Consider the following 25,031-nt stretch of genomic DNA (forward strand, 5'->3'; position numbering starts at 1 on the left):
AAGAGGACGAGGTAGCACACCCAGAGGAGGCCAACAGCCAGCCTCCAAGTGACTTCACAAAGACTCCAACACATACCCAAACAACATCAGCAGGGGTGTGTCAAATAAAAAAAAAGCAGAAATTTGTCAGTCCTTCCAACATGCAACACCAGTAGGAGGCAGGATAAAGGACTTCCTCCGGGAGTGGAGGAAGATTACCACAGTCAAGTGGATATTAAACATCATACAACACAGATATTGTATAGAGCTACAAGGACACCCCCACACAGAAAGCCAAACAGGAAGATTCACTCAAGAAGAGAACTGTCACAATTGTTACTGGAAACAAAATAACTTCTAGACAAACAAGCCATAGAAAAGGTACCAGCACATCAGAGAGGGAAGGGAGTCTACTCCACTTACTTTATCGTACCAAAGGTGGACGACACGCTACGTCCTATCCTGGACTTCAGGTACATAAACAAGTACATAAGAACACAAAAATTCAGGATGACAGCTTTACAGGAAGTAATTCCCCAGGTACAATAAGGGGATTACATGACAGCAATAGACCTGAAGGATGCGTACCTGTACATACCATTGAACAGAAAACACAAACACTTACTAAGTTTCGTGGTAAAGGATATACACTACCAGTTCACAGTGCTAGCCTTCGGTCTGAAATCAGCGCCAAGGGTGTTCACAAAATGCCTGGCAGCAGTGGCAGCACACTTGAGGAGACAGGGGATACACGTATGCCCATACCTCGACAACTGGCTGGTAAAGGCAAGCTCATACAACGCTTGCAAAGAAAACACTCTAACAACGATACAAACGCTGTCAAGATTGGGGTTCTCCATCCACTGGGGAAAATCCTCCTTAGAACCAGAGCAAGTGAAAGTCTTCTTGGGAGCAGAGATCAACACCTTACAGGGCAAGGTGTTCCTAAGCACAAAGAGGACCTTGGCAATCCTGAAGGAGACACAGAGATACCACAAGGGGCAAGCTCTGATAGTGAGGACGGTGGCGAAAAGATGGGCATGATGGCATCTTGCATACACTTAATCCCCCACATCAGGCTACACATGAGACCTTTCCAGGAAAGGATTTAACAGCAGTGGTCACAAGCTACAGGGAGCTGGTAGGACCGTGTGGTTGTCACGCAAACAAAGCGATACAAAAGGGGATGATGGACGGCACCATTCTTTAGTTCACCCAGCCACGCTCAGACGTGAGTCCCTTGTTCACTTGGCCACTGGATTCAAGATAGCCTGGCTGATGAGGATTATGGATCCGAAACCGGTCCCAGGATGCTTGTTTCCGGTCCAGGGAAGTCATGGCTTGGCAGTTCGGGCTGGACTGTTCCCAAGAGGCACAGGGTCAGACTGATTTGCATATAGCCATGTCTGAACTGGGGTGGCTGAGTGAACTAAAGAATGGTGATGGATTAAACCCAGATCAGTTGACTGGGGGTGAGTGTTTGATTTGTTCAAATGCTCCGTCCATCATCCCCTTTTGTATCGCTTTGTTCGCCCTAAGTGTGGCAGGGTATGCTCAGACGTGAGTCCCTTGTTCACTTGGCCTCTGGATTCAAGATAGCCTGGCTGATGAGGATTATGAATCCGAAACCGGTCCCATGGTGCTTGTTTCCGGTCCAGGGAAGACATGGCTTGGCAGTTCGGGCTGGACTGTTCCCAAGAGGCATATGGTAAGACTGATTTGCATATAGCCATGTCTGAACTGGGGTGGCTGAGTGAATTAAAGAATGGTCATGGATTAAACCCAGATCAGTTGACTGGGGGTGAGTGTTTGATTTGTTCAAACGCTCCGTCCATCATCCCCTTTTGTATCGCTTTGTTCGCCCTAAGTGTGGCAGGGTATGCTCAGACGTGAGTCCCTTGTTCACTTGGCCACTGGATTCAAGATAGCCTGGCTGATGAGGATTATGAATCCGAAACCGGTCCCAGGATGCTTGTTTCCGGTCCAGGGAAGACATGGCTTGGCAGTTCGGGCTGGACTGTTCCCAAGAGGCATAGGGTAAGACTGATTTGCATATAGCCATGTCTGAACTGGGGTGGCAGAGTGGGCTAAAGAATGGTGATGGATTAAACCCAGATCAGTTGACTGGGGGTGAGTGTTTGATTTGTTCAAACGCTCCGTCCATCATCCCCTTTTGTATCGCTTTGTTCGCCCTAAGTGTGGCAGGGTATGCTCAGACGTGAGTCCCTTGTTCACTTGGCCACTGGATTCAAGATAGCCTGGCTGATGAGGATTATGAATCCGAAACCGGTCCCAGGATGCTTGTTTCCGGTCCAGGGAAGACATGGCTTGGCAATTCGGGCTGGACTGTTCCCAAGAGGCACAGGGTCAGACTGATTTGCATATAGCCATGTCTGAACTGGGGTGGCTGAGTGAACTAAAGAATGGTCATGGATTAAACCCAGATCAGTTGACTGGGGGTGAGTGTTTGATTTGTTCAAACGCTCCGTCCATCATCCCCTTTTGTATCGCTTTGTTCGCCCTAAGTGTGGCAGGGTATGCTCAGACGTGAGTCCCTTGTTCACTTGGCCACTGGATTCAAGATAGCCTGGCTGATGAGGATTATGAATCCGAAACCGGTCCCAGGATGCTTGTTTCCGGTCCAGGGAAGACATGGCTTGGCAGTTCGGGCTGGACTGTTCCCAAGAGGCACAGGGTCTGACTGATTTGCATATAGCCATGTCTGAACTGGGGTGGCTGAGTGAACTAAAGAATGGTGATGGATTAAACCCAGATCAGTTGACTGGGGGTGAGTGTTTGATTTGTTCAAACGCTCCGTCCATCATCCCCTTTTGTATCGCTTTGTTCGCCCTAAGTGTGGCAGGGTATGCTCAGACGTGAGTCCCTTGTTCACTTGGCCACTGGATTCAAGATAGCCTGGCTGATAGCCATCATCCCCTTTTGTATCGCTTTGTTCGCCCTAAGTGTGGCAGGGTATGCTCAGACGTGAGTCCCTTGTTCACTTGGCCACTGGATTCAAGATAGCCTGGCTGATGAGGATTATGAATCCGAAACCGGTCCCAGGATGCTTGTTTCTGGTCCAGGGAAGACATGGCTTGGCAGTTCGGGCTGGACTGTTCCCAAGAGGCACAGGGTCAGACTGATTTGCATATAGCCATGTCTGAACTGGGGTGGCTGAGTGAACTAAAGAATGGTGATGGATTAAACCCAGATCAGTTGACTGGGGGTGAGTGTTTGATTTGTTCAAACGCTCCGTCCATCATCCCCTTTTGTATCGCTTTGTTCGCCCTAAGTGTGGCAGGGTATGCTCAGACATGAGTCCCTTGTTCACTTGGCCACTGGATTCAAGATAGCCTGGCTGATGAGGATTATGAATCCAAAACCGGTCCCAGGATGCTTGTTTCCGGTCCAGGGAAGACATGGCTTGGCAGTTCGGGCTGGACTGTTCCCAAGAGGCACAGGGTCAGACTGATTTGCATATAGCCATGTCTGAACTGGGGTGGCTGAGTGAACTAAAGAATGGTGATGGATTAAACCCAGATCAGTTGACTGGGGGTGAGTGTTTGATTTGTTCAAACGCTCCGTTCATCATCCCCTTTTGTATCGCTTTGTTCGCCCTAAGTGTGGCAGGGTATGCTCAGACGTGAGTCCCTTGTTCACTTGGCCACTGGATTCAAGATAGCCTGGCTGATGAGGATTATGAATCCGAAACCGGTCCTAGGATGCTTGTTTCCTGTCCAGGGAAGACATGGCTTGGCAGTTCGGGCTGGACTGTTCCCAAGAGGCACAGGGTCAGACTGATTTGCATATAGCCATGTCTGAACTGGGGTGGCTGAGTGAACTAAAGAATGGTGATCGATTAAACCCAGATCAGTTGACTGGGGGTGAGTGTTTGATTTGTTCAAACGCTCCGTCCATCATCCCTTTTTGTATCGCTTTGTTCGCCCTAAGTGTGGCAGGGTATGCTCAGACGTGAGTCCCTTGTTCACTTGGCCACTGGATTCAAGATAGCCTGGCTGATGAGGATTATGAATCCGAAACCGGTCCCAGGATGCTTGTTTCCGGTCCAGGGAAGACATGGCTTGGCAGTTCGGGCTGGACTGTTCCCAAGAGGCACAGGGTCAGACTGATTTGCATATAGCCATGTCTGAACTGGGGTGGCTGAGTGAACTAAAGAATGGTGATGGATTAAACCCAGAACAGTTGACTGGGGGTGAATGTTTGATTTGTTCAAACGCTCCGTCCATCATCCCATTTTGTATCGCTTTGTTCGCCCTAAGTGTGGCAGGGTATGCTCAGACGTGAGTCCCTTGTTCACTTGGCCACTGGATTCAAGATAGCCTGGCTGATGAGGATTATGAATCCGAAACCGGTCCCAGGATGCTTGTTTCCGGTCCAGGGAAGACATGGCTTGGCAGTTCGAGCTGGACTGTTCCCAAGAGGCACAGGGTCAGACTGATTTGCATATAGCCATGTCTGAACTGGGGTGGCTGAGTGAACTAAAGAATGGTGATGGATTAAACCCAGATCAGTTGACTGGGGGTGAGTGTTTGATTTGTTCAAACGCTCCGGCCATCATCCCCTTTTGTATCGCTTTGTTCGCCCTAAGTGTGGCAGGGTATGCTCAGACGTGAGTCCCTTGTTCACTTGGCCACTGGATTCAAGATAGCCTGGCTGATGAGCATTATGAATCCGAAACCGGTCCCAGGATGCTTGTTTCCAGTCCAGTGAAGACATGGCTTGGCAGTTCGGGCTGGACTGTTCCCAAAAGGCACAGGGTCAGACTGATTTGCATATAGCCATGTCTGAACTGGGGTGGCTGAGTGAACTAAAGAATGGTGATGGATTAAACCCAGATCAGTTGACTGGGGGTGAGTGTTTGATTTGTTCAAACGCTCCGGCCATCATCCCCTTTTGTATCGCTTTGTTCGCCCTAAGTGTGGCAGGGTATGCTCAGACGTGAGTGCCTTGTTCACTTGGCCACTGGATTCAAGATAGCCTGGCTGATGAGCATTATGAATCCGAAACCGGTCCCAGGATGCTTGTTTCCAGTCCAGTGAAGACATGGCTTGGCAGTTCGGGCTGGACTGTTCCCAAAAGGCACAGGGTCAGACTGATTTGCATATAGCCATGTCTGAACTGGGGTGGCTGAGTGAACTAAAGAATGGTGATGGATTAAACCCAGATCAGTTGACTGGGGGTGAGTGTTTGATTTGTTCAAACGCTCCGTCCATCATCCCCTTTTGTATCGCTTTGTTCGCCCTAAGTGTGGCAGGGTATGCTCAGACGTGAGTCCCTTGTTCACTTGGCCACTGGATTCCAGATAGCCTGGCTGATGAGGATTATGAATCCGAAACCGGTCCCAGGATGCTTGTTTCCGGTCCAGGGAAGACATGGCTTGGCAGTTCGGGCTGGACTGTTCCCAAGAGGCACAGGGTCAGACTGATTTGCATATAGCCATGTCTGAACTGGGGTGGCTGAGTGAACTAAAGAATGGTGATGGATTAAACCCAGATCAGTTTACTAGGGGTGAGTGTTTGATTTGTTCAAACGCTCCGTCCATCATCCCCTTTTGTATCGCTTTGTTCGCCCTAAGTGTGGCAGGGTATGCTCAGACGTGAGTCCCTTGTTCACTTGGCCACTGGATTCAAGATAGCCTGGCTGATGAGCATTATGAATCCGAAACCGGTCCCAGGATGCTTGTTTCCAGTCCAGGGAAGACATGGCTTGGCAGTTCGGGCTGGACTGTTCCCAAAAGGCACAGGGTCAGACTGATTTGCATATAGCCATGTCTGAACTGGGGTGGCTGAGTGAACTAAAGAATGGTGATGGATTAAACCCAGAACAGTTGACTGGGGGTGAATGTTTGATTTGTTCAAACGCTCCGTCCATCATCCCATTTTGTATCGCTTTGTTCGCCCTAAGTGTGGCAGGGTATGCTCAGACGTGAGTCCCTTGTTCACTTGGCCACTGGATTCCAGATAGCCTGGCTGATGAGGATTATGAATCCGAAACCGGTCCCAGGATGCTTGTTTCCGGTCCAGGGAAGACATGCTTTCCATCTTTAGTCCTGCTGATTGCTAGCTAGGACACGAGACCTACCCTAACGCTGCTCGGCGGCTCGCTGTGCTGAGGCGCGCTTTTGGCTGCATTTTAGCGGCGCTTTTTAACATTCCTTTTTGACTATTTGTGTTGAAGCCTAAATTGATTTTCCCTTGTTTTTAGATTACCCCCACTCACCTGCACCATAATTGTGACTTCCACCGCGCTTTTGCGGGTCCCGGCTCCTGTGGGCGGGCTGTGTGTGGAGGAGTGCTTTGTGGCGGCCATCTTAGGTGAGGGGTGGGCGCTCCAGTGGCTCAGGCGACGGACTCCTCTTAAGGGAGGTAACCTAGAGGCTCGGTCTTTCCATCTTTAGTCCTGCTGATTGCTAGCTAGGACACGAGACCTACCCTAACGCTGCTCGGCGGCTCGCTGTGCTGAGGCGCGCTTTTGGCTGCATTTTAGCGGCGCTTTTTAACATTCCTTTTGACTATTTGTGTTGAAGCCTAAATTGATTTTCCCTTGTTTTTAGATTACCCCCACTCACCTGCACCATAATTGTGACTTCCACCGCGCTTTTGCGGGTCCCGGCTCCTGTGGGCGGGCTGTGTGTGGAGGAGTGCTTTGTGGCGGCCATCTTAGGTGAGGGGTGGGCGCTCCAGTGGCTCAGGCGACGGACTCCTCTTAAGGGAGGTAACCTAGAGGCTCGGTCTTTCCATCTTTAGTCCTGCTGATTGCTAGCTAGGACACGAGACCTACCCTAACGCTGCTCGGCGGCTCGCTGTGCTGAGGCGCGCTTTTGGCTGCATTTTAGCGGCGCTTTTTAACATTCCTTTTGACTATTTGTGTTGAAGCCTAAATTGATTTTCCCTTGTTTTTAGATTACCCCCACTCACCTGCACCATAATTGTGACTTCCACCGCGCTTTTGCGGGTCCCGGCTCCTGTGGGCGGGCTGTGTGTGGAGGAGTGCTTTGTGGCGGCCATCTTAGGTGAGGGGTGGGCGCTCCAGTGGCTCAGGCGACGGACTCCTCTTAAGGGAGTCATGCTTACGCGCAGCGGTTACGCGCAGAGGATACGCCGGAGTCACGCCAGAGTCCAGCCCGTCTGCGCCCGTCAGCGTCCCGGAGGCGGGCGGGGCGGCGGCCAGGACTCTTCCATCTTCCGACTCCGGTAGAGAGTCGTTTTGGCATCACTATACATCTGGTGAGCTCCGCTCTCTTTGCCCTTGTCCCCCCCCTCATGGAGGTTGTCGGACCGTCTTTCCTGGTCGGTATCTGGGTAAGTGCTGCTGCCCTGGATGCGGCTGGCGTCCGAGCCGTGCTGTGTCCTCTGTCCCCAGTATACCTAACGTGCATGCTGGCCACCTGTGCATGCTGCTTAACACCAGATCTCTTGCTAGACATGCACAGGAGATCTTCGACCTTTTAGAGCTGGAGAGGCCCCTCTGTCTCATGTTAACTGAGACGTGGCTGGGGGAGTTTTCCAACCCCGATGTGGCTGCGGCTATCCCTCCTGGCTACAGTATTTACAGGCAGGATAGACCCAGGGGTAGAGGGGGAGGAGTGGCCCTGGTGGTGCAGGAAAGCGTGGTTTGTTCCATCTTGCCGATTGATGACATCCGGGGCTCTGAGTCCCTCGCTTTCTCCATCTCCCTGGCCCCTCACCACTCCTTTAAGGGCTTGTTGGTGTACAGACCACCTGGCCCTTTGGGCACTTTTCTCGAAGATTTGGAGTCTGTCCTATCTGGGCTGGCGTTGAAAGCTGCTCAGTGTATTGTTGCCTGAGATTTTAATCTTCATATGGATATACCATCAGACCCGGATACCATCAAACTCCTGGAGGCCACCGCCCCCTTGGGTTTAACGCCATTTCTCGTGGGGCCTACCCATGTGAAGGGGCACACCCTGGATCAGGTTTTTTCGACCTCCCCCCTTGAGGTGAAGGAGATAATTCCGGTGTTGTGGTCCGATCATTGGTTGGCCAAATTTTTGGTCAAGGGTGTGATGAGACCTGTCAATTTGGGGTCTCAGCAACAGCGACGCGCCCATCGGGCCTACCACTCGGTAACACCAGCAATGCTAGCGCAGGCGGCGCTTGAGCACCCGTGCTTGTGCACGGGGGATCTTGAGAAGGACCTGGAAGCCCTGCAGGGCTGGTTAATGGATAGACTTAATGATCTTGCCCCAGTGATCGCCCCCCGTTCCACGATGAAACGGGTTTCGGCCCCGTGGTTTACGGCGACACTGGCGTCGGCCCGGCAGTCCTGTAGGGCGGCGGAAAGAGCTTGGCGTGCCCAATACGATCCGGAGGCTAAACTGTTGTATAGATCTGCGGTGAAGGCCTACCAACGGGACATTCGTGCTGGAAAAAGGGTTTACCTTGCTGGGAGAATTGAGGCTGCCGCTAACTCCTGCAAGGAAATCTTTTCCATAGTGAGGGAATTTACAGCCCCTCGCTCGAATGTCGTCCATGATATGCCCCCTAAGTCTTGGGCGGCGGACCTTGCCAAGTTCTTCACGGACAAGATCAGGCTTATCCAGGATTCCCTTCACCTGGTGGCGCCTGCGGGTGCAACCTGGATAAGGGAGGACCTCCACCTTGCCGCCTCATCTGGTCCACTGCTGGCAGCTTTTCCTCCCCTGTCGGCCGCTGAGTCGTTAGGACTCTTGTGCGCTCTTAAATCTGGCTCGCCCTTGGACCCTTGTCCGGCAAAGTTTCTTGCGAGAATGGCGGAAGTCCTAAATCCTCTGGTCAACCCGCTGCTCAACCTTTCATTGAGCCAGGGTTTGGTCCCATTAGCCTGGAAGCAGGCTATGGTGATCCCCTTATTGAAAAAGCCTGGTCTTGATCCGGAGGCATTGGTCAATTATCGACCAATTTCACTCCTGCCTGCCTTGATGAAAATCTTGGAGAAGCACATTCAAATGGTGCTCTCCAATTTTTTGGAAGGGCATGAGCTTTTGCATCCGTCCCAGTCAGGCTTCCGCCCTAGTCTCAGTACTGAGACCGCACTTCTGGAGGTGTCAGAAGACATCAAAGGAGTTTTGGACTCCGGAGGCAGGGCCATGCTGGTCATGTTGGACCTGTCGGCGGCATTTGACACCGTCCCCCATGAACGCCTGCTCTCGAGACTTTTCGAGATAGGCCTCAGGGGGACGGTGCTCAGCTGGTTTTCTTCATTTCTAGCCGACCGCCGACAAACGGTCTGGACCACGCCGGATTCTGCTGTGATGCCGCCTCTGGGTGTTGGGGTCCCTCAGGGCTCTATTTTGAGCCCGACCCTATTTAACATCTTCATGACCCCTTTGGCGGCTCTGGCGGAGTCTTGCGGGGCCCGGATCGTGTCCTACGCTGACGACACTCAGCTCCTCTTCTCCTGTGAGAGGGGAGGAGATTTTAATGGGGAGAGCATCCGGGAGTGCCTTGGGGCTGTCTTCAGATGGTTTAATCTGGGTGGCCTCAAGTGCAACCCCGAGAAATCTGAGGTGCTCTTCTTCGGGTGTACGTCTGAGCCTGACTGGCATGACTGGTGGCCTATAGGCATGTCTCCCCCTTCTGCTCCATCTGCAGTGGCCAAGAATCTGGGTGTCAAGATGGACAAGGGTCTGTCAATGAGAGCCCAGATTCTGGGGGTGACGGGCACCTGCTTTGGTCTCCTGAAGGTATTAAGGAAGTTTCTACCCCTGTTATCGGAAGAACACCGGAAACTGACTGTGCAGGCTCTGATCGGGTCCAGGTTGGACTATGCCAACGTCCTATACCTGGGCCTGCCGGAGTATCTGCTACAGCGCCTTCAGGTGACGCAAAATGCGGCGGCGAGAGCCATCTATGGTCTTAATAGGCGAGCTAGGGCGTCATGCCTCTTGCAGGCCTTGCACTGGCTGCCTATTCGTAAGCGCATTATCTTTAAGACGCTGACTCTGACCTATAAGGCCCTACACTCTGGAGGTGCGAAGTACCTCCAAAGGAGAGTGTCCTTTTATCAACCGGCACGGGCACTTAGATCAGAGTCACAGTTTCTGGCAGTTGTACCGCGTATTCAAAAAGCCCGCATTGGGGGTCGCTCCTTTGGTCTGCGTGCCCCCCAGCTGTGGAATGCTCTGCCACTGACACTTCGTGGTGCCACGAGTTTACTGGCTTTCAGGAAAGGTCTTAAAACCTGGCTGTTTACTTTATAGGTTTCTTTTTTGGTTTATCACATCTTTGTTTTGCTTTGTTGTCGTGTTGTGTTACCTACTGTAGGTCTCGCTGTGAAAGCGCCAGGATACTCTTTTTGAGTCGCTGTGCGCTATAAAAAATTTAAAAAAAAAAAAAAAAAAAAAAAAAAATGGCTTGGCAGTTCGGGCTGGACTGTTCCCAAGAGGCACAGGGTCAGACTGATTTGCATATAGCCATGTCTGAACTGGGGTGGCTGAGTGAACTTAAGAATGGTGATGGATTAAACCCAGATCAGTTGACTGGCTGTGAGTGTTTGATTTGTTCAAACGCTCCGTCCATCATCCCCTTTTGTATTGCTTTGTTCGCCCTAAGTGTGGCAGGGTATGCTCAGACGTGAGTCCCTTGTTCACTTGACCACTGGATTCAAGATAGCCTGGCTGATGATGATTATGAATCCGAAACCGGTCCCAGGATGCTTGTTTCCGGTCCAGGGAAGACATGGCTTGGCAGTTCGGGCTGGACTGTTCCCAAGAGGCACAGGGTCAGACTGATTTGCATATAGCCATGTCTGAACTGGGGTGGCTGAGTGAACTAAAGAATGGTGATGGATTAAACCCAGATCAGTTGACTGGGGGTGAGTGTTTGATTTGTTCAAACGCTCCGTCCATCATCCCCTTTTGTATCGCTTTGTTCGCCCTAAGTGTGGCAGGGTATGATCAGACGTGAGTCCCTTGTTCACTTGGCCACTGGATTCAAGATAGCCTGGCTGATGAGGATTATGAATCCGAAACCGGTCCCAGGATGCTTGTTTCCGGTCCAGGGAAGACATGGCTTGGCAGTTCGGGCTGGACTGTTCCCAAGAGGCACAGGGTCAGACGGATTTGCATATAGACATGTCTGAACTGGGGTGGCTGAGTGAACTAAAGAATGGTGATGGATTAAACCCAGATCAGTTGACTGGGGGTGAGTGTTTGATTTGTTCAAACGCTCCGTCCATCATCCCCTGTTGTATCGCTTTGTTCGCCCTAAGTGTGGCAGGGTATGCTCAGACGTGAGTCCCTTGTTCACTTGGCCACTGGATTCAAGATAGCCTGGCTGATGAGGATTATGATTTCGAAACCGGTCCCAGGATGCTTGTTTCCGGTCCAGGGAAGACATGGCTTCGCAGTTTGGGCTGGACTGTTCCCAAGAGGCACAGGGTCAGACTGATTTGCATATAGCCATGTCTGAACTGGGGTGGCTGAGTGAACTAAAGAATGGTGATGGATTAAACCCAGATCAGTTGACTGGGGGTGAGTGTTTGATTTGTTCAAACGCTCCGTCCATTATCCCCTTTTGTATCGCTTTGTCACGCAAACAATACATCAAGAGATGATGTGGTGGAACAAGAAAAACCTAACACTAGGAAAACCAGTTACACAACCAGCTCCATCAGTGACCATCACAACGGACGCATCCCAGCTGGGATGGGGATCGCACATGAACAACCTCAAACTGAGAGGATTGTGGAAGCCCCAAGACACAGTCAAACACATCAACTATCTAGAACTTAAGACAGTCTTCCTAATGTTAAAGGCCTTTCAGGAACACCTATACGGAGAGAGAGTTTTAATTCAAACAGACAACACCACAACAATGTTCTACGTAAACAAACAGGGTGGTACTCACTCAGAGATCCTGTCATCACTAGCACAGGACATTTGGAAATGGGCTATTCCAAATGTAATAGACTAACTAGCAATACACCTCCCAGGAAAGGACAATGTGGAAGCAGACAGGCTGAGCAAAAAGTCGTCCGCATCCCACGAGTGGGAGATCAACCATCAGGAACTACAGAAGGTATTCAACAAATGGGGGACATCACAGATAGACCTATTTGCAACACCCCAAAATGCAAAATGCCACCACTTCGCATCGAGGCAGACGTGCACTCAATCCCTGGGGAATGCCCTATGGATAAGTTGGTCAGGGACATTAGCCTACGCTTTTCCACCGATACCACTGCTACACAGGGTACTGAACAAGTGCAGGGCCAGCAACATGACGCTGATTCTAATTGCACTGCAGTGGGCCAGACAGACCTGCTTCTCACAAATTATGGAAATGGCGCAGGGCAAAGCTCACAAGTTCCCAAGAAGAAAAGACCTGCTAAGCATACAAAACAGAGAGGTATTGCACCCAGAGCCGTAGAGCCTCAACCTGGCGGCATGGCTCAATCTGCCAGAAAGCACTAGAGCAGTGTTGTGGGAGGCACGAAGACCTACCACAAGAAAATGCTAAGCAGCAAAATGGAAGAGGTTCTCGCTATGGTGCGCCAAGGAGAAAGTTCAAAACAGAAGTACAAGGGAATCCACAGTATTAAAGTACCTCACTCATCTACTACAAAGCAAACTAAGTTACACCTCGCTCGGGGTGCACTTAGTAGCAATAGTGGCGTACACAAGGGGAGAAATAGGGAGAAGTTTCTTCACCTCACTGGTGGTAAAAAGGTTTCTGGAAGGGGCAAAAACAATAGCTCCCCAAAGATGGTACCACCACCAACATGGAACCTCAACGTGGTACTGGCACAACTAATGAAGGCGCAGTTCGAACCCATGCACAAGGCCACACTCCATATGCTCACGCTGAAGACTGCCTTTCTAGTGGTGATCACCTCACTACGAAGGGTAAGTGAGCTGCAAACACTCACTTTACAAGAACCCTACTTACAGATACACAGCAACAGGATTGTGATGAGAACGAACCCACATTTCTTACCAAAGGTGGTTTCTAGGTTCCACATCAATTAGTCTATCCAAATTCCAAGTTTCTTCCAAAAACTTACAATTGCAGAAAGAGCATTACACACACTAAACCCCAGAAGGGCAGTAATGCATTACATAGAGCGGACAAAGGAATGCAGAAAGACAAAACAGCTGTTGTCTCTTTTGCACCAGTTTTCTGGGTCAACCAGTAACCAAGAACACTATTGCAAGGTGGATTGCACAAATTATACAATACTGCGACAAAAGGGCAGGATAAGAATTGCAAGAGAATACACAGGCTCACTCAACAAGGAAGAAGGGAGGCACCATAGCGTTCCTAGCAAACACACCAATTCAGGACATCTGCCAAGCAGCAACATGGTCATCGGTGCGCACCTTCACCAAACACTACTGTGTGGATATTCAAATGAATAAGGAAGCTCAAGTGGGACAGAAGGTCTTACAGGACATATTCAGGAATCAGAGCTCCTCTTCCACCCAGCCACCACTTACCTAGCAAACTGCTACAAAGTCTATGCACAGCATAGTGAATCCAGAAAGATTCACACTGCAAAACGAATAGTTTCTTGCCTGTCGGTGTAGTTTTGCAGCTTGAAGACTGTCTGGATTCACTAGCGATCCCACCCTCCTCTGCCAGGAGAAAGAGCCAAGAGGAATGGGTTTCATAGACTAACAACAACACTCAACAGGAACAGAAAAAAGAATCCGAAGATGGCGACCACAGGAGGGAGCTTCCGCCGGAAGCGCGCCGACGTCACAGAGGACACCAAATGGTGGTACGTCGACGCCCACCCTACCTGGGCCGAAAAAGACGACAATTCCGGACCCAACCACGAGATGGCGGAATAATGCACAGCATAGTGAGTCCAGAAAGTCTTCAAGCTGCAAAACTACACTGACAGGTAAGAAATTATTAGTTCACGTCCATTTATTACCAGAATGGTAGAAGAATTCAAATTAGGTGTGAGCCCCTCTAATTGTAGAATGTGAAGCGTAAGAGATTCTTCCACCTGAAATAGAGCTACACCTATTTGGTGAGTGCTTGGCTCGATGGATGTCAATGAACTTAGTTTGTGCATTATTTGAAATATTCAGTCCTTGCGTTCATGGCATTATGTTCTCATGCCTCATATAGCTGTTAATGAAGATTTCTTGCATGGGTGCATGTGAGGAGGGGCGCATCTCGAATGCACAACAGCCTATGCATTTGTACAGTGAATCCTGGTGTTTTAGGCATTTAGGCGTGAGGTGCGGGGTCATTTTCTGGATTGTATGCATGCTAGTACCATCATATGTGTGACGGAAGTTAATGCCTTTCTTTTTTTTGTCTTTTAATACCCCATATGGCGGTGTATTTCAGTATTTTAAGGGAATGCTGCTGGTAGCAGCTTGTCTTGTTTTGTCCTCCAAGCATTGTTCAAGTTATAGGCTATTGGAGAAAAAATGTATGTTAAGGTAGTGTGTGTGCCGAGTGTTTAATGTCCTAGCTTGATCTGAGTCATTCTATTGTGCCATTTTATGTTGTTTTTACGTTAATTCAAAGATGTTGATGTTCATTGCATGGTGGTAAGATCCACCCTTTTATGATTTTTACAAATCAAATAAAGTAATATTATATAGAATGTCCTTGTTAATCCTAACCTTGTTTCTCCTTTGCTAGTCTCCATCAGACTGAACACTGGCAAGTTGTGATCTACACATTTCTGTTGAATTAAGAGAATATGCTGTGATTTGCAACAAGAGCGTGTTTTAAGGAATTAGAATTACAAAATAAAGCCAGCAGATGTTTTGCATGGAAATATATCCGATGCATGTATTTGGAGAGGAGCAGTAGGTGCAAAAAAAAATTGTTAAAATAATTTAAAAGTTAACTTTTAAGTAGGGACTGCGACACAAAGTTGGTTGTTGGTGTTCATTTTTAGGTCTCGGCCTGTAAATCGCATCCGAAGGATGCGTCAGGCTGGAGACTTATAGCGAGCTGACACGGGGGAATGACGGACAAAAAACTGTCACGCGCTTCTCCCCGGCTGGATTCAGCTGCTTGCACGCGCACACTCACGCATGCGCACATCACAGCCGCGCACATCACAGTCACAGCCACACCTCCTCCCTCCCCCCCCCCTTCGCCGCCGCACCTACACACACACAGAGCAGGCTGTTCACAACACATGCACACGCAGGCAGACACGAGCGCACACATACAGACACACACTACACCTCCCCAGGCCCCCCCCCCCCGCCGCCGCCCACACACGAGAGTACACGCACAGATAATCCCCCCCCCCCCCCCCGCGCCCCGCCCCGCCTGCAAGCTCTCACTTACCGGCTCGGTGTGCAGGTTCCTGGGCCGTCTTTTGGCACGCCGCAGGGGTCTCCTCACCACTCGGGAGCCCCGTGTTGCCTCTGTTGCCATGCAGTCTGCCCTCGCTCTTTCGCCCGGTCTCTCTGAAGCGCCCCGGGACTTCAGCGTGGAGCCTGCATGTTTCCGACGTCCTCCTCGGCGGTTACTTCCTGTTTCTTTGACGAGCCCCGCCCACGTCCAAACAAAGGCTGCCTGACTTCCAGAGTGCGCCCGCGCCAAGCGCATGCAGGTTTTGAGGAGAGCAGCTGTAGAGTGTGGACGTGGGAGCCCATGTGAGTATTGCTTTCATTTTGCTGGTCTTCTCCCTTCCAACCAACATTGGAGTTTCATCGTATTTGACATCATCAGCATGACCGTCTGTTTTTCACAACACTTGGTGAGTCTGTGACAAATGAGAATGAACCAGCTATACATAGTGCACTTCCTTCGGTTATGTCTTTAAATTCCCTGGGTCTTCCTACTCATCAGCTAAGAGAAAATGTCCTCTGTTCTCCATTGTAGGACTGTAGGTCCCTGCGGCAAAGTGTGGCAAAAACTTCATCTGGGGAGTGCTAGCCTATGTGGACAAAGGGAGTCTTGTGACTCGTACCTGGCCTTCAGTACTTCCCAGTAGGACCATTTACCCCTCAGTTGAGCCAAGACCATCATAAAGTCTAAAACTAGGCGCAAGGACAGATCAATGACACAGGGGTTTTCTGACCCCGAATGCTTTCTTGCTTTGCCTCTAACATCTCTGTACCCACTCTCTGCGTGTGCCTGATTCCCTCTCCCTTACAATGCCCCCTGCTTGTTTAGACCGCATTTAGTTCATAGCCCTACTCAATTCCGAATGAGTGTCTGAGCACTTTACAAGTACAAGCATTGGAAATGCAATAGGTCTCGCAGCATTAGAGTTAGTGCTTTTAGAATTGTTTATGGGTTTTTTTGTAAATCTTTAGCATTTTTGTTTCCTGTAGCCAATGCTAAAGAATTAAAAAAAAAAACATAAACATTTCTAAAAGCTCTAACTCAAATGCTCCGAGACCTATTCCACTGTGTGAGGGTGAGGGGTTGAGGGTGAGTGAGGGTGAGTGAGGGTGGGTGAGGGTGAGTGAGGGTGAGGGGTTGAGGGTGAGTGAGAGTGAGGGTGAGGGTGAGTGAGGGTGGGTGAGGGTGAGGGTGAGTGAGGGTGAGTGTGAGTGAGGGTGAGTGAGGGTGAGGGTGAGTGAGGGTGAGGGGTTGATGTTGAGGGTGAGGGGTTGAGGGTGAGTGAGGGGTTGAGGGTGAGTGAGGGTGAGGGTGAGTGAGGGTGAGGGGTTGAGGGTGAGTGAGAGTGAGGGTGAGTGAGGGGTTGAGGGTGAGTGAGGGTGAGGGTGAGGGGTTGAGGGTGAGGGGTTGAGGGTGAGTGAGGGTGAGGGTGAGTGAGGGTGATGGGTTGAGGGTGAGTGAGGGTGAGGGTGAGTGAGGGTGAGTGAGGGTGAGTGAGTGAGGGTGAGGGTGAGTGAGGGGTTGAGGGTGAGTGAGGGGTTGAGGGTGAGTGAGGGGTTGAGGGTGAGTGAGGGGTTGAGGGTGAGGGTGAGTGAGGGTGAGTGTGAGTGAGGGTGAGTGAGGGTGAGTGAGGGTGAGGGTGAGTGAGGGTGAGGGGTTGATGTTGAGGGTGAGGGGTTGAGGGTGAGTGAGGGGTTGAGGGTGAGTGAGGGTGAGGGTGAGTGAGGGTGAGGGGTTGAGGGTGAGTGAGGGTGAGGGGTTGAGGGTGAGTGAGGGTGAGGGTGAGGGGTTGAGGGTGAGGGGTTGAGGGTGAGGGGTTGAGGGTGAGGGGTTGAGGGTGAGTGAGGGTGAGGGTGAGTGAGGGTGATGGGTTGAGGGTGAGTGAGGGTGAGGGTGAGTGAGGGTGAGTGAGGGTGAGTGAGTGAGGGTGAGGGTGAGTGAGGGGTTGAGGGTGAGTGAGGGGTTGAGGGTGAGTGAGGGGTTGAGGGTGAGTGAGGGGTTGAGGGTGAGTGAGGGTGAGGGTGAGTGAGGGTGAGGGGTTGAGGGTGAGTGAGGGACCGCAAAGCTATGGGGGGCAGAAATACCACAGGAGGGGGCTATAGCATAAATACCACTGGGAGTTGATAGAGCGGGAAAACGGCCAGAGATTTGCAGGGCAGAGAGAGCACCACAGCGAGACAGCAAGGTGCGAACTGTGTGAGATATTGTGACCGGCGCACGGTGGGGCATTCCCAGGGTAGAAACGCACTGGGACAGTGGCAGGACAGAGAACCCGCGCGAAGCTGGAATGGCAAGAAGATCTCTGGGGTTGGTATGGGTTGAGTACCACTAAGGCTGGTAGGAGGGGTGTACCACGTGAGACTGGGGAGTGTGAAATAGGAGCAGCTTTGTGAAAAACGCCGGTCATATAACACTTTGCATTGAAGGATCGTCTCCTACAAACTATGTGTCACTTTCTGAAGACCGTGTACCCTGAATACAGCAGCAAAGGGGGTCCAGGTTAAAGAGGTAAAGATGGAGTCAGACAGGTCAGCGCCCCGTGACGTGCAGGCTCTGAACATGAAAGAAGCAGCTTTAGCCCGCACCATTGGGCAGAAAGTAAAGGAAATGGAGAAAGTGAGAAGTCATGCACAACACACGTCTATATAGTATGTTGTCGAAAGTCACGCATGCTTGCAAATGTGCATTACAAGCCATGCAGGATCTTAGAAAAGCGGTTATCCCACTAGTGGTATGTTACCCACAAATTGGGAACATGAGATATCCAGATGGCAGGAGTTGTTGTCATCACCATGCAATCTGTTATTCGGAATGCAACTGCAGCAAACACAAATGAATGCAGTCCTATACCTTGCAAAATAGCCATATAGCATGTTTTTACAAGTTCAAAACTGGCCTGATATATAAATATGGGCCACTGTCGGATTCGCTACACGAGCCAATTTTATTTTGGTGCCTATTTTTGTCCCAGTACGACCCTGCTTCTATTTCATCACAGTCATATCCGGCAACTGGCATTACTGGAAACATAAAATCTGTCCACAAAGTAAGTGTAAGTGCTGAAAGACTTCGCTCACTTTAATGTCCTTTTTGTGCCGTTTCCTCTCCACTTGCCTACACACATGGCTCAATCGCTCAGTTTTTTTCTTCTATTAATGATGTCTCTGGCCTGCTCTTCGCTGTCAGACATTTATGTTAGTAATAGACAGCAGCTGGAGCAAGGTTTCCGGGCCTGCAGCTGAGGAGGTGGCTGTGTGCGGGTGGGAACAGGATCAGGGGCACTGAGCCCAGACATCTAACCACGTCTGAAGATTCCCCAAGAGGAACCTGAGAGGGAGCGGGCGCGTAGGAAGGCTGAGAGGAAGCGCGCGGCGGGGGTGCTGGGGACCCGGCGGCTCGCACCACCTCCTCCTCCTCTGAGGTGGGAACATTTCCCAGCTCTGCACAGAAGTTTCCTCGCCTCCTGCCTGGCGCAGCATCCTTGGGAACAATGTACTAAGATGAAAGCCAGCCATAAGTTTTGAAGGGGGTGGGGGCGCTTACAAGACTTGGGGAGGGGCGAGGTTATTAAGGACTTCACTCCTGGCAGCATTTGGCCAAAATGGCGCATGCGGGCAAGAGGGAGGAGTGGACGAGAGCGGGAAAGGCAAGGAGCACTTTGGCTGTTTCTTTAATCTGTTTCTCTGCTGTTAAGGCTTAATTACAAAAATATGCACCCTGAGGCCTTTCCACAGTGAAAACAGAGTCGCATTTAATGCGCACGGCCAAGGATGCAGTGTAGGCTCGCTTCTGCAATGTAGTGTGGGATTTGTAACAAGAAGCTGGGGACGGGTAAAGGGAGCGCATGCGGGCAAGAGGGAGGAGTGGACGAGAGCGGGAAAGGCAAGGAGCACTTTGGCTGTTTCTTTAATCTGTTTCTCTGCTGTTAAGGCTTAATTACAAAAATATGCACCCTGAGGCCTTTCCACAGTGAAAACAGAGTCGCATTTAATGCGCACGGCCAAGGATGCAGTGTAGGCTCGCTTCTGCAATGTAGTGTGGGATTTGTAACAAGAAGCTGGGGACGGGTAAAGGGAGGAGGCCGACATAACTCGCCTGTCATCTCCCAAAGTGTGTCTGATGAGCAAAATGAAGAGGGAAAAACAACAAATTCGTTATCACGGACAGAACATTTAAAACCTGAAAGTCCCAATACAGAGATCTACAGGGTTGGGCCAGAGGAAAAGTGCTTGCTAGTCACTTCCACCGTTGGATGAACTGCACTGTAACAAATGGTGTTTTGCCGGTCTGTGCCTTAAAAGACAAGACGGAGGGAAGAGAGGGGAGGGGGGAGGAGAAATACGACAAGGCGGGAAGGGGCAGGCAGGATGACTCAGGGGAGGGGGCGGAGCGGGGCAGAGCGGCATGTGGGTGTGAAGAAGCCGGGCCTTTGAAGTGAAGCTAAGCTTCACTTCAAAGGTGTCGGAGGAATGCGGGCGGCTGTGCACGCGCTTTTAAGCTCAATGCACATGCGCATTGAGCTTAAAAGTCACGGGCACTGCAAGGAATCGCCACGATTCCTTGCAAGTTAGATAAAGTCTGGATGAGCCCCTATAGTCTCGCTTGCTCGATGCGCATGCGCATCGACAGGCGAGACCTAAAAAACAGCATAGGAGAGCAGGAAACCTCTTTACACTGAAACTGAAGAAATACTAAACCATGGATTGCTACCATAAAAAGTCACCCAAAAGTAAAATGGTAGATTAGATGGCACAAATAGTAACAGCGTGGAAGAATTGATAGATATGCTATAAAAAAGCAAAATTGGGGAGGTTTGTCCGCACCTCCCACTCCTCTTCTGCACAAGCATTGTATACCCTGCCTCTAGGTGAAGTAAAAGCTGCATAGAACCGCTGAAATTCGCAGACGAATTATGAGTGATGACGCGGTTTCTAGTTCTGTTTTGCATACCCTCCCATATTGGAAGTAATGAGTGTTTGGTTATCACGTAGCTCTGTCGATCCTCTGGCTGTATTGGCCTCGTTTTTCGACTTTACCCAATTCCATGCATTACTTCTCTGTTTTCCACGGGGATGTGTCAAGGGCCTACACATTCGTGATAAGAGATCAGTAATAGCAGGTGTGAGTTAGCGTATATGTAACAGCGATCTTGGGGTGGAGACGTTTACTGATGTGACTGACCTATGAACATGGCACTTGCGCTGTCTGTCGCCACAAGGATCCGCCTAGTGCAAATCTCGAACCTATTTATATCTACTCTGTAACCCTATAAGTTACATGCTTGGCTCGTCTGACTGTCCACATTTATCACAACGAAAACTATAAATCGCGAAAGCAACTAAGAGCCAGCCCTGCACCCAGTGTAAAGGAGATTATGAAAAACGTGTTTTGTAAAAACAAAAAAAAAATACTGGACCTAAAGAAACGGATTCTAGCCGTTGAATAGCCGTATTTAGGGGGTGGGAGTGTCCTATTCACACGCAGGGACTAGGCCCCGATGATATTCGAGGTTACCCAACCGACAAATGTGTACCCAGAGGGATGCCTGCTGAAGGGCACCCACGTATAATTGCTGTATGTGTTTCTACACGAAAGGTGCAGCCTAAAAACTGCTGGGAACGGCTACATGCGACCCATCGCCCTCTGTTGCAACACATTGCTCTCTAAAACACACACTTCTGATCTATGCCTTGGGTCTTGGCTAATCGAGAGCCCAGAGCCTCGCTTTCCCTGCATCCATGTACAAATCCATAGACGATGCGGTCTTGTTTCTTAGTACTCTGTTGTGTTTTGCACAGACTGCGCGTTGACAAAAACTCCATAAAAAGATGATATTGAGCTTCTAAAAGAGAATTGAGTTAAGGTTGCAAACGACTTTCCTTTTGCTCTTTAAATGTAAAGGACATGCAGACGTAGTAGTCGCATTGTTTGCTGCTGTCCCGTCGCAGTTATTACAGTACTGGAGATCTGTTGTGGAGAACTTTTTTAACACTAATTTGAGGCTAGTAAACATGCTTGCTCTCCAGCCCTTTGGGGGGGACCCAGTCCCCTCTGCACTTCAAGCCGGCCCCTTCATTGAAGCCGGTCTGGGGTTGCTTTTGTTGCCTTTTAGAGGAGAGGGTTCGCAGGGTAGCAGTTCGGTCTGGACAGTCCCTTTTGGTACTAGGCTCATATTCATTTGCTTATGTCTGGTGCCGGTCTGTAATGGGCGGGTTGGAATGCGACACGGGAATGACCTGTGGCCAGGTTAGTTGAAGTATTCCACCTATCTCTTTGTACCGAGTCATCTTTGTGGCCAGACTGTCATTCTTTTTAGGTCTCGGCTTTTATCTTCATGTTGGGTTTTTTGTTTTCATTATGACGGAAATGAACCTCAACTACGCAGCTAGGGCATGCAAGTCTATAAAATATAAAAACCCTAGACCTGCCGCTCCTGTAAAGAGCTCCCCTACCTTTATAATGTGGATACAACTTTAGCTTTTCATGAAAATGCATTGTTTTGCATGAATGGATGTCAGCAGGAAACTGATATTTTTACCCACGTCAGATAAATGTTGCATATTAAATGCATAGCATCTGTAAGTTTCTTTTGGTTTCATCTTGTCCTCCGTTAATTATGGCAGCAAATGAGTGCGTCTTGCCTTCTAGGAAACACTAGGCCGGTTAAGTGAGTGATGTTTAGTTGGCATGATGGGGCTCTGCAAGAGTGACCGCTCACCCAGCACCGTGTGAACCCCCGCCCCAAACGCCCCTTCACATGAACCATCTGAACGGCTGTATACAACCCCTATTCCATAAAAGTGACTTTATGTTGCTGTAAAAAAAATGCGTCAGAGCTCTCGTCAGGAGACAACAGCATCTTGCACTACACGTTCCCCTGCCATACTGCCAATGAGTAGCAACGCAACTACTGACCATCACACTCAAAGTGTGACAATTCTGGGGCTGAATTCTTTGTGTGTCCAAGAGTTGTCATGCACCAATGAAAATGACAAAATCACTCTTGTGAATAATGGAGTTCTGACTGGAGCAAGAATAACGTTTTGTTTAGTGAGTTTTCACGAAAGAACATGAACCACGCATATTATCAAAACTGTATTTAATGTGGATTAGCTGTCAATTACTGTTTTTTACTAAGTTAGTGCCAATTCATTTCTGGTGCTTTGAGCAGTTTTAGGATTTAGAGTTTTTCGTTGCTCAAATGGTTGCGATAGTTGATATTTATGTTTCCCTTCTCTTCATTTCTTGATTTTGCTCGCGAGAAAATGTCACTCATAGTCATTGAATGTCACTCATAATTACGATGAAATTATGAAAATGACACACATAAGCAATCTGAAACCTTGGCAGCCCAACAATTGATTTACGCCGATGTGGCGAGCAATCTTCGGTACTTTTCCCAGTAGACGTATCAACCACCATGGGTCAGAGTTTGCCGCTGTATCTCGGTGCTTAACAGAATCTGTTCTTCCACTCCCTGGTGAAGAAAGAATGAAGACCTGAACACCTGGCTCTCAGTACTGGTCGTGTCTCACCCCAGACGGAGCGTGGCTTCCACCAGCCTGCGTGGTAGTTACCAGCGTGGGTGTTTTACTGCATGCGGCGACACGTGAGTTTGTAATTCATAATAAAAAATATACAAGGCAAACTTAAAAGTTTACTCAGAATGAGTACATCCAATGAATAAACACAATCGTAAAAGCGCAGACGGTACCAGGGCAAACTTTTAGCCTAATGTGCACGTAAATACAAATGTTGCATTACAAATGCTATAGGTGTCACATTTGCGAAAGTTATAACTATTGGCATTGTAAATGACAAAGCTATTAATTTAGCTATTTTCAAAACCAACACATAAATGAACATTTGGTGAATTACCATTAAAATATTTGACTTTTTTACTAAGATATTATTGTACTCCTTTATGCAAACAAAATTTAGATACTGCATAAATAACTTTAATAAAACATATTTTATATGTAGCTTTTTATGTAAAAAAAAAACTACAGCACAAAGCAAAAAACAATTGCCATTTACAATGCTAATAGCTCAAATTTAAATAATGCGAGACCTATTGCATTGCAAATGCTTGTTATTAAACTCTTGCTGCTAATTGCTGATATGTAGTGGTTGGACTATTATTGTCATGAAGGTTTATTGGTGAATTTTTTGGAAGTTCCTGGTACCTACATAAATGTATGGGTAAAACGTTTCTATGTCCGAGTCATGCTGTTCCTAATGTGTCTGTTGGTGAATACTATTTTTTATAGTCAATAATTATTTGCATGGACATTTTGTTTGGGCCAGGGGTGTACAAAGTGAAGTACGTTATGGAGGCAGTGATAGGTTAAACATGCAGTAAACATGGTCTAACAGACTTGTTGGAGAGGTGTACATTCTAGCGTCTAGGTGTATTCAAGCCATGTGACACTGAATATTATGTTCATGGCTTGCTTCACCGGGGTGGTTTGCGTGTGAAGTACTGTGTGCTCAAGACCTGTCCCACCCCGTGTAGTTTTCAAGGCATACTTGATACGGACTGTTTGACAGTTAAGTGTTGCATTATTCATTTCATTTTCCACTGAGAGTGGTGGTCACTGCAGGCACCTCATGTGGTGGTTTGTGTACCAAATATTGTAAAGTTCAAGACATGTGTGACTTAGGGTGGTGTTATTGTGTGTTTTTGTTAGGTACCATGCCTTTGAAGCTGCGGTATATTTGCCTGGCTAGTTGTGAGAATTATTTTAGGGTACTAGGTAGGTATCTGTTACTTGCGCGGCAGTGACAGCCTTTACAGGAGTTCTTTGGTTTTTATATGTTATGTGTCCTTTTGGTTTTAACCTTTTGTGCATTGTACACCTGGATGGAGTTTCATTTTACTGGGAGGCATGTGTATGGTTTGCAAGGGCATGTTTGTATTGTGTCTGTTGCATCAAGGTTATTGAAATGTGCATCACATGAGTTTGGATGATCTTGAAAGTGTTTCCCAGTTGTTCTGGAAGAAGGAACAACTTTTGTGTCTGGTGATATGTTTCTTGTCCTTCATTTATGACTTTTGCTTTCATGCTCCTAACCCAGGATGTGAGATGGTGTGAGTGTTCTGTTGGAGTTGTGGGCTGTTGTTCTACAGGGGAGTGTTGTGTATAAGTTAGTTAGGATGGTCAGAAAGACCCATGGGCTGAGCGGGGGAGACACCAGTTGTAGTGTTGGTGCATGACTTGTACACAAGTGTAACTTTATAGTAATTGAAATAAGCTAAATTTAATAACACTGCATTGTATGCCAAACAAGCCCCTATGATAAAGCTATCTCAATAAAATGTATTCAGTATGTGTTATATGCCTAAAACGGTCGGAAGAATCTCGGCAAACCTAAAAAGGTTGTTTGTGGAATCCAAAGCTACCAAAAAATGAATACTGAGAAAACAAAATTTCCTCTTTGCTACATCTGTAGATGGCAGGATATCGACAGGTTTTAACAGTAAGAAAACCATCTACAGACTTCCACATGATTTTCTGAAATTTAGGTCTGCTGTCCATTGCTAAGTCTTATGTTTCCTAGACCAGGCTTTCTCTAATGCAGTAAAATGTCATTTTGCGTGGTCTCTATAGCAGGCAACAAACTGTGCTGCCTTTTTACACTTATATGCATGCATGCACTCTTCCTTACTGCTCCCTCTCAACATATACTGCCTTTGAGAATGTCCACACGGACTTATAATACCTTTGAGGAAGTTGAATCAATTAATTAAAAACC

The 25,031-nt window shown here is 48.8% G+C and overlaps 1 protein-coding gene across 1 annotated transcript in view; it reads left to right on the forward strand.

Moving 5' to 3' along the window:
* Window positions 1-25,031, forward strand: part of TBC1D17 (TBC1 domain family member 17) — a 738,599-nt gene that overhangs the window by 169,505 nt on the left and 544,063 nt on the right. The gene's annotated exons all lie outside the window — the stretch shown is intronic.

This window comes from Lissotriton helveticus, chromosome 7, assembly GCF_964261635.1.
Source record: "Lissotriton helveticus chromosome 7, aLisHel1.1, whole genome shotgun sequence".
NCBI lineage: Eukaryota > Metazoa > Chordata > Amphibia > Caudata > Salamandridae > Lissotriton > Lissotriton helveticus.